The sequence below is a fragment of the Sceloporus undulatus genome, chromosome 6 (assembly GCF_019175285.1).
Source record: "Sceloporus undulatus isolate JIND9_A2432 ecotype Alabama chromosome 6, SceUnd_v1.1, whole genome shotgun sequence".
NCBI classification, from domain to species: Eukaryota; Metazoa; Chordata; class Lepidosauria; order Squamata; family Phrynosomatidae; genus Sceloporus; species Sceloporus undulatus.
Genome location: NC_056527.1, coordinates 110,217,445 through 110,225,468, shown reverse-complemented (window position 1 = coordinate 110,225,468; position 8,024 = coordinate 110,217,445). Strand labels below are relative to the sequence as shown.

The following is an 8,024-nucleotide window of genomic DNA, read 5'->3' as shown; positions in this document are numbered from 1 at the left end:
AGTGATGTGGAATACAAAGGCTTGGACAAACTTCACTTTTAGTGTTCAGAGTTCTCTCTTTGGTTTTCAGGATTTCATCCAGTTCTTTCATAGCTCTTTCCTAATCCTAGCTTTCTTCTAATTTCTTTATTCATTCTATGTTCTGATCAATGTTTGATCCAAGTTATGAGATTCAGTTTTCTCATTTGAAGTCTTGTAAATCTTCCATGGGCATGGTTTTTGTTTTCTTGATGTTCAATATCAAGCCTACCTTGGCACTTTTCTCCTTGACCTTCTTCAGTAATTGCTCCAGATTGATTTCTGTTGGTTCTGCTTCTGATTTTTGTTGCTTTTTTGCTAGTAGAATTGAGTCATCTTCATCTCTGGGTATTAATGCTCCTATATCCAAACTATGTTCCTCCTGCCTCTGAGTACAATCCTGCTCTGTGTACGATATTTTATGAGTGGTGTAGAGCCTCACAAAACTACAAATCCCTGGATTCCATAGGACACAATCACGGCAATTGATAAGGAATCATAGTGCTGCAGTGACAAGTGTGAAAGGGCTCTAAGTATTAAAGGTGCCAGACAATTTGTTCTTTCCTTTAGACTACAGGGAGATGACACTCTAGATAGCAAAGGCTGATTTGAAATCTACATAACATTCCATATTGCACACATTCCAACTGCCCTGATATGGCAGCAACAATACCAGTTTATCCTGCCATCCCACTTTTCCAGCTGACTAAAATGTCCCATTTTCTCTTCCACTCAGTTCCCCTCAATGTCTGCAGCTTGCTTCTACTGCTGCAAACTAAGTTCAGAGTGTCAAAGTAATTTGCACACAATTTACTCAGCAGGGGAAAAAGAAGGGAGGAGCTGGAATCTTACTCACTTGGTCCTAAAGTGCATTAGGTGACCTCAAGCCCTTTCTTTCAGCATAACATACCTCACAGGGTAGTTTTATAGACAAAAATTTACAAGGTGGAGAGTTATGTGCGCTATCTTGACATTTTAAAACATCTAATGGGTGAATACAGGTGTGCTCTCTGCTCCTGCAAACATACTTTTAAAAATCCTTACATCTTCTTAAGAGCCTGCATTCAGGTGCCATTCCCCTTGAAAGGAGGAGAGAGGGGTCCAAAATGAAAACTAGAAATCCCAGCTGGTGCTTTCTCAAGTCTTTATTTCAAGCAAAATATTTCTTTGGTACAGAGGTTCTTCTGCTTTGACTTGGAATTTTAATTTACCAGTTCAAGCAAAGACTTTTTCAACTCCAAAAGTGCTTTAGATAAATTGGGAAGCTATCAGGAAGGGGTAGGGATCTTGGTATAAAAAACCCAGAAGAGATTATTCCATTTTCTCTTTGATACAGTGAAGAGAAGCTCTTCTAGGAGAGTGTCTAGCATAACACTTATAAACAACGGGTCCTTTGTCTTCAGAGGTCTTTGCCTTTGGTCCTATGAAACATTGATTGAACCAATTAAGTTTCTCCTGATCAACTGTGATTCAGTTTAGTGACAAGTTCTGTTTTCTGTCACAGGTTCAAAACACAGAAACAATCCAGTTTGAGACCGCTTGAACTGTCCTGGCTCAATGCTAGGGAATTTTGGGAACTGTAGTTTTGTGAGACATTTAGCCTTTTTTGTCAGAGAGCTCTAGTGCCACAATAAATGCAATTGCATATCCTTGTCAGCATTTTGTGCGTACATTCCAGGCATCTTTTTGCCAAGGCCAGAGAGGGCTCCACATAATTTGGTGCTAAAGGTAGAAAACCCAAATTTTCCCACCAACTTCCAGAATTTAAAAACATAATGGTAACTAATTTGAAGGCAGTCTTAGTTTTCATTTATGTGCTCATTTATGTGCGTTGTGCCCTTTTAATCATACATCAACAATAACTGACAGTTGCTGTATGTTGTAATGTTACCCCACAAGGTCCTGCAGCCCAAGTAGCTTGTGCTAAGCCTAACCCCTTTGTAGGGCCCAGGTCCTAGATTATACCACAATTATTATTATTAATTCATTACACCTTTCATTATGAAGCGCTATAAAATTTACACAGGCCTGTACCATTTGCACATCTTTTTAGTTAGACGGTTCCCTGCCCTCAGGCTTAAGGACAATCTAAAAAAGACATGGATGACAGAAGGAGACGAAGAAGGGAGTGGTGATCGAGAGAAGGGTTAAGAGGTCCCAGCATGTTCCTCTCCAACCTCCGAGGCCTGGACCAAAGGCCAGTGTGAACTGGCGAGGAGGGCAAGGCCTTCCAAATGGATGGTTAAATTGCATTATATCCAGGGAAAATACATAATCACAAGATAGGCATTAAACAATACAGTACAGTAGGGCAATACAGCGAGAACTGGATCGACTAAACCAGCCCAACAACAGAACAGTCAGCATCAGTAAGCGCCACACTTATGCGCATGCCGCGGAAGAGCTTCTCTGAAATAGGATGGTTTTCAGCTCCCGTTTGACGCAGCTGGTTAATGAAAGTGTATGGCTCTTGCTTGTGGAGGAAGAAGGTTCCCAGCATGTGGCCAAGGAACAGGCCGGCGCATGTGAAAGGGGCGCCTCCGGGAAGGGAAACGATTATCAATAATGGGACAAGTAGTAAGCCATCAACAGGCCACAAGATCAGCCATGCGATTATTAATCAGGGAAAACACTGTAGTGTGTGGTTCTCACATTTAGTTAGAAATAGAGGGGGGGGCAACTCTCTTCCTCAGTATATTTTCTTTGTGTGCCAAAAAGCAAAAACCATTTCCTGTTCAAATACAGATTCTGCCCCACTAGTGTCAGTAACCGTACAATTACAAATGACCAAACCAGTTGCGCACGATTAATGGCCAGCAATGTTAGAAAAAAAAAAAGTACTTACAAGGAGGACAGCTATATTTGCAAAATTAAATTGTTTTCAAAAAAGGATTTTTGTTTCAAAGAACTGTATGCAAGAGCTCATAAAAATAATTGCGCTTCTCTCTATGTGTTTAAAAAGGAATGCAAGGTCTGTGAATTTACATTTCTGGACATCACAGCTTGCAACCAACAGTTGGCACTCCCATTTGTAGTTCAATAACTGGAGTTCGAAAGTTCTACGTTTGATCGTTGGACATCCAAACGTGCTAGATAGTGGAAAAGCATCCGCAGCTTATCTGCAGGCTCACTGACCCGGGGGACACGACGAACTAATAACAGTTTATCCAACCGCTGAGCATGAACCCAAGCTTTACTGTTACTACAAAAGGGTGGTGGTAATGCGTATGAGAAACAGTGAGATCCATGTGAAGTTTTCATCCTTCCAGGATCGGTCCAGGCTGAGGGGTCAAATCCATGGTTTTCACCTGCTTTTTGGTCTGATTGTGTGTTGTGGACAGGCCTGGTGAGGTAGGCCGAGGCGTTGTGTAGTGATCAAACAACAAGGCCAAAATTAACGCAATATAGGTACATAGACACAAACCACACAGAATGTCATGGAGCACGAAAGAGAGGATGTAGGCCAGGTAGGAGTTGAAAGCCAGCAAAGCAAGACTCACGGATGAGCCACAAAAGAGTACATAGCTGCCAGGCACACTTGTGTAGAGCAAACCGTTAAAGAAAAAGAAGGATGTAAGATTGACGTGCTTTCAACTGGCAGAAACAACGAATGGCCAACTAGAAATTATTAAAGGCACAACAAACAGAAATCAAACATACTATTTCTCCTTTTGGCCCCCATAGCTCCACCTCTGGCTTTCCACCTGATAGGACTCCTACCTGTTCAGGATTTCTGCATCCGTTTTTCTCCTCAAGAAAAGTATTCCAGCTCTGTTAGTCCCCAAAAATTCAATGTTTCTTAACTATTGGCGTTTAAATCAAAAACGGATGCTGGTTTTCACTGGTAGGCAGTTAATGGAAGGGAGTAGAGCTCTGTGTTTCTTTCCAGGCTTCACTTCTTGTTTTATACTTGGACAACTTGGAAGTGCATTCAAAAAAAATACTAATGTGGTTTAAGGATTAGCTATGTTGGCTTGGGCAGCAAAATAACAAACAAAAATTGAAAATCCTACAAACAGGAATTAATATCTTTACCGGAGCCCACTCCAAAGCAAACAAATGCATTACTAAGAAAGCGTTGAAAGTTTAGGCGCATACAATAGAAGTATAGTGTCTAGATCAAGAGGAAGTAATAGTGCAACCCACTGTATTCTGCTTTGTTCCAGGCCCCACCTGGAATTATTGTGTCCAGTTTCTGGGCACCACACATCAGAAAGGACTGAGAAGAAACTGGAGTCGTTGTCCAAAAGGGAGGGCGACTAATAATGGTTTGAAGGGCTGGCAATCATGCCCTATGAGGAACGACATTAGAGGAGCTGGGGATGTGTAGCCTGGAGAAAGACCAGGTTCAAGAGGTGATTTCGATGAATAGCCCTGTTTAAAATATTTGAAAACAAAAAGGACCTGTACCATATTGAGGAGGGCGAGCAAGCTTGTGTTTCTGCTGCTTCACGAGAAACAGGACCCGGAACCCAATGGATGCAACGCCTACAGGAAAAAAAGACGCATTCCACCTGAACATTAGGAGGAAACTCCTGACAGTAAGGGCTGTTACGACAGTGGAATGCACTCCCTCGGAAGGTGAGTAGAGTTTCTGCCGTCCTTGGAGGGTCTTTACAACAGAGAGCTGGATGGCCACTGTCCCGGAGAGCTTGATTTGGATTGTCCTTGCATGCGAAGGGGGTATGGAACCTGTGAGGGTCCCTGATGTGGGTCTCATTCCAAAACGCTATCGATTCTATGGATTTACTGGGTTTCTTACTTTGGGTGGAAAATGTTAAAAACATTACAAGCAGAAAAATGGTGAACGATGTTAGAAAGCACAAGCCTACGACTAGTCTGTTTGAGATGTTGGTCAGTTAAGATGCTACTGACGGGATTCAATGCAAGGCAGAGTAGTAGTTCCCTTTATTGGACCGTGGAAGGCACTAGGGGACAACAGCAATACAATTCAAACTCCATAGCAACAGAAAAAGTAAGACTTACTCCTCGAGGAAGCTGCTGTCTCCGTGCTTGTGCAAATCTAATCTGCTTGCCTTTCATTAGGCAGAGAAACTCTGAATCTTCTCAAGGCAGTCTTTTCTGTGGCTAATGGCTGAGTTGTCCTATAGTTAAGAACTCAGTGGTTTGTGAATCTTCTCTAAACGTGCATAGACTTAGCAGCTCCATCCATACTGGCAGAACAATAATCCATGTTTGACACCATTGTAACTGCCATGGGGCATCAATGCTAGGAATCCTGGAATTTGTAGTTTTGTGTAGTGGCCACCAGAGTTCTCTTGCAGGCAGAGATGGATATAAACATCTTCAAAAACCTACCAATTCCCAGGAGTCCCATAGACATTGCAGCATGAATCATTTAACAGTGGTGTCTAACTGCAGACACAGCCACTATTGGCATGGTCACCCACCACTCCTCCAGAGTTCAGTGGCAGCTGACATTTTCCTCTGCAGAAACACCTATGGAACGGCCATTGATGCAGGCCAATGTCGGAGGAGGTACATCGATACCCAGGAAAAGATTGGTAGCAGCAGATATTCACAACACAGACACTCTAGTACACAACAATGCATTCTCTACAACTGAATGAGCCTATGCGCCCTGTTGACTACACCAGTCCAATTTCAACTGGGCTGGTGTTTTTTACTTATGAAAAGTACTCTCAAATCATAAGGGACCACTTTTTCCTTTGGCATAGCAGACTGCCCCTTCTCTGTATCCCTTTTATATCAGAAAACATACTATAATGCTACAAAAACAGAAGGTCTTTGCTTGTAATGATCCTCCAACTGTCGAAAAAGCCGCCTTTCTGGATGACAGGTAGGCACTGGTAACTGATTTGGTGATGTTTGCCACTCCAGAAGAAGAAGAACTTTTTTACGACAACCAGACATCTTTAACATTTAAAATGCAAATTTTGGGTTTTTTTTAAACAGTTTGGACTAAAGTTACATTTTTGGACTATGCTTCCCACCAATCCACCAGGCACCCAGCAACGGCAGGAGTCATATTCCAAACAATGAACAGTAGAGCAGCCTTGTTCAGCACCGTTGAGACTAACTGGACGAAAAGACAGTTGGCCATAAAAAAAAAAAATGAGCTTTCATGGGAATGAAATCGACTTTCTTCACACTGCCCCAAAGTGCATCTGAAGAAGTAGAGTTTCCAGCTTACAAAAGCTCAACATGGCCAACTGTCGTTCGTTCAGTACGAGTCTCAAAGGCGCTCAAGAATCCGGCACCGAATGATTCCCATACAGACCAAACACAGCATATTCGTTGGAATGTCCGCCAAAAAAATGAACTTTTTCCAATTTGCTTTTTAGAAAAAATCCATTAGTGAAGCATCTCATGGTTTTCATTGTCCCTGTTTGTTAACATATTTGTGTTCTTTTTATTGTCCAGAAGTTCATCCTTGTATACAGCATCCAGCTTGGAATCCTTTTGGATAGATAAAAGTGCAATGATAAATACACCACAATCAAAGTATACACTCACCCAGAAGAATTTGCCAGAAGATAGAAGAAAGCGATTCCAAAGCTACTAAGGTTTGGACTGCGTTGAACAACACACTCATGAAGGTACCCCATGAGAGCGAGCTACAACAAGCCAAACACACGGAAACCCCATCTGGAAGGAAAAATTGATAGCAGGAGAGTATGTTCACAAATGAAGAGCGCAGTGAGACATAATATTGTGGATGTTCATGACCGAGTATAGAGAGAATGGGGCCCGCCATTAACAAGCCTGCAAGAGCAAGAATAATGAAGGAACCGAGACGGAGTGTTCAGTGCTAACAACATGCTGGAGGGCAACAAATGTTCACAGGGTCTCATGGGGTTGGTTTGCAGATGGGCTTAACGCAAGACCCTAAAGTCGCCCTTCATTTTAAAAGATACACCACACAATATCATGCAGAAAAAAACCACCACAAAGATGAAGGAAAAATGCATTTATACATAATAGTTGTCCCTCCTTTCTTGCAGAACTAGAAGTCCAAGCGGTACTTGTAACTCTTCAACAAGGAGAGTGATGCCCATTAGTGTCAATGTGGGCCCTGTGAGCATACACAATTCTGTGTGCAATCTGGTGGCTATGAACACGCCAATGCAGCATCAAGGCACAATCCCATTGTACGCACGGGGTGGGACCCCCAGACGATCCCCACAAAAATGGAAGGGTGAACTGGACTCTCACCTTGTCCGCACTCCAAAGCCAGTACAGCTGGGCCCTCCACATGTTGCCGTTTTGATCGTTCACAGATTTAGATTTTTGCTGGTTTGCATTAATACTTTCGTTGTAAGACTAGTTCTGAAGTCCTGAGCGCACTGTCTGGCAGAGGCTGGCCCATCCTCAGCGTTCTGTGCTGGAGAGCCTTAGAACCAATCCTAGAGAAAGCACGGGGGGGGGGTGTCTCTATGCGCATGTTGTACGATCATTCAGGCAATCTACAGTGTTGACCCACAGAGTGCACTGAAAAAAGAACAATCGTCTTTGTAGTTGTGGCTTCCCCACATTCCCGGGGGTCTTTCTCGCCTAGCGCTTGGCGGCATGTGGCAGGAGGCACTGGCACACAGGATGAGGCCTCCCTGGCCCAGGGTCCCAAAATACTCACCAAACAAAAACCAAAGCAAACAAACAAACATGTCACGGGAGGCTGAGGTAGTGGCGCTTTGCTTCGCGATGGCCCAAAGGGTACAACAATTGGCTCCTGAACAAACATCAGTCATTCGAATATTCATAAAGACCAGGCATTCAGAGCCGACAGATATCAAGTGTTATAAACGGCAGCCTGACAGGCATTCCATGTATAGACTTAGGGCCACCATCTGCCAAGCATCATCACATATTGTGTGTGGTGTGGGTGATAATCTAGTGCAAACAAGAGGTATTCCAAAAACCACAATAACATCAATCAACATCTCCGACAGGATTCTGGTCCCAAGCGTTTCAGCATGACAGGAGATGGGCAGTTATACACATCTCCTCTGCAAATGGTCACCAGG

General features: G+C 43.1%; 1 protein-coding gene across 1 annotated transcript in view; it reads left to right on the top strand.

The window, feature by feature from the left end:
• The window catches only part of PRSS8 (serine protease 8), a 687,619-nt gene that overhangs the window by 1,072 nt on the left and 678,523 nt on the right, over positions 1-8,024 (top strand). The gene's annotated exons all lie outside the window — the stretch shown is intronic.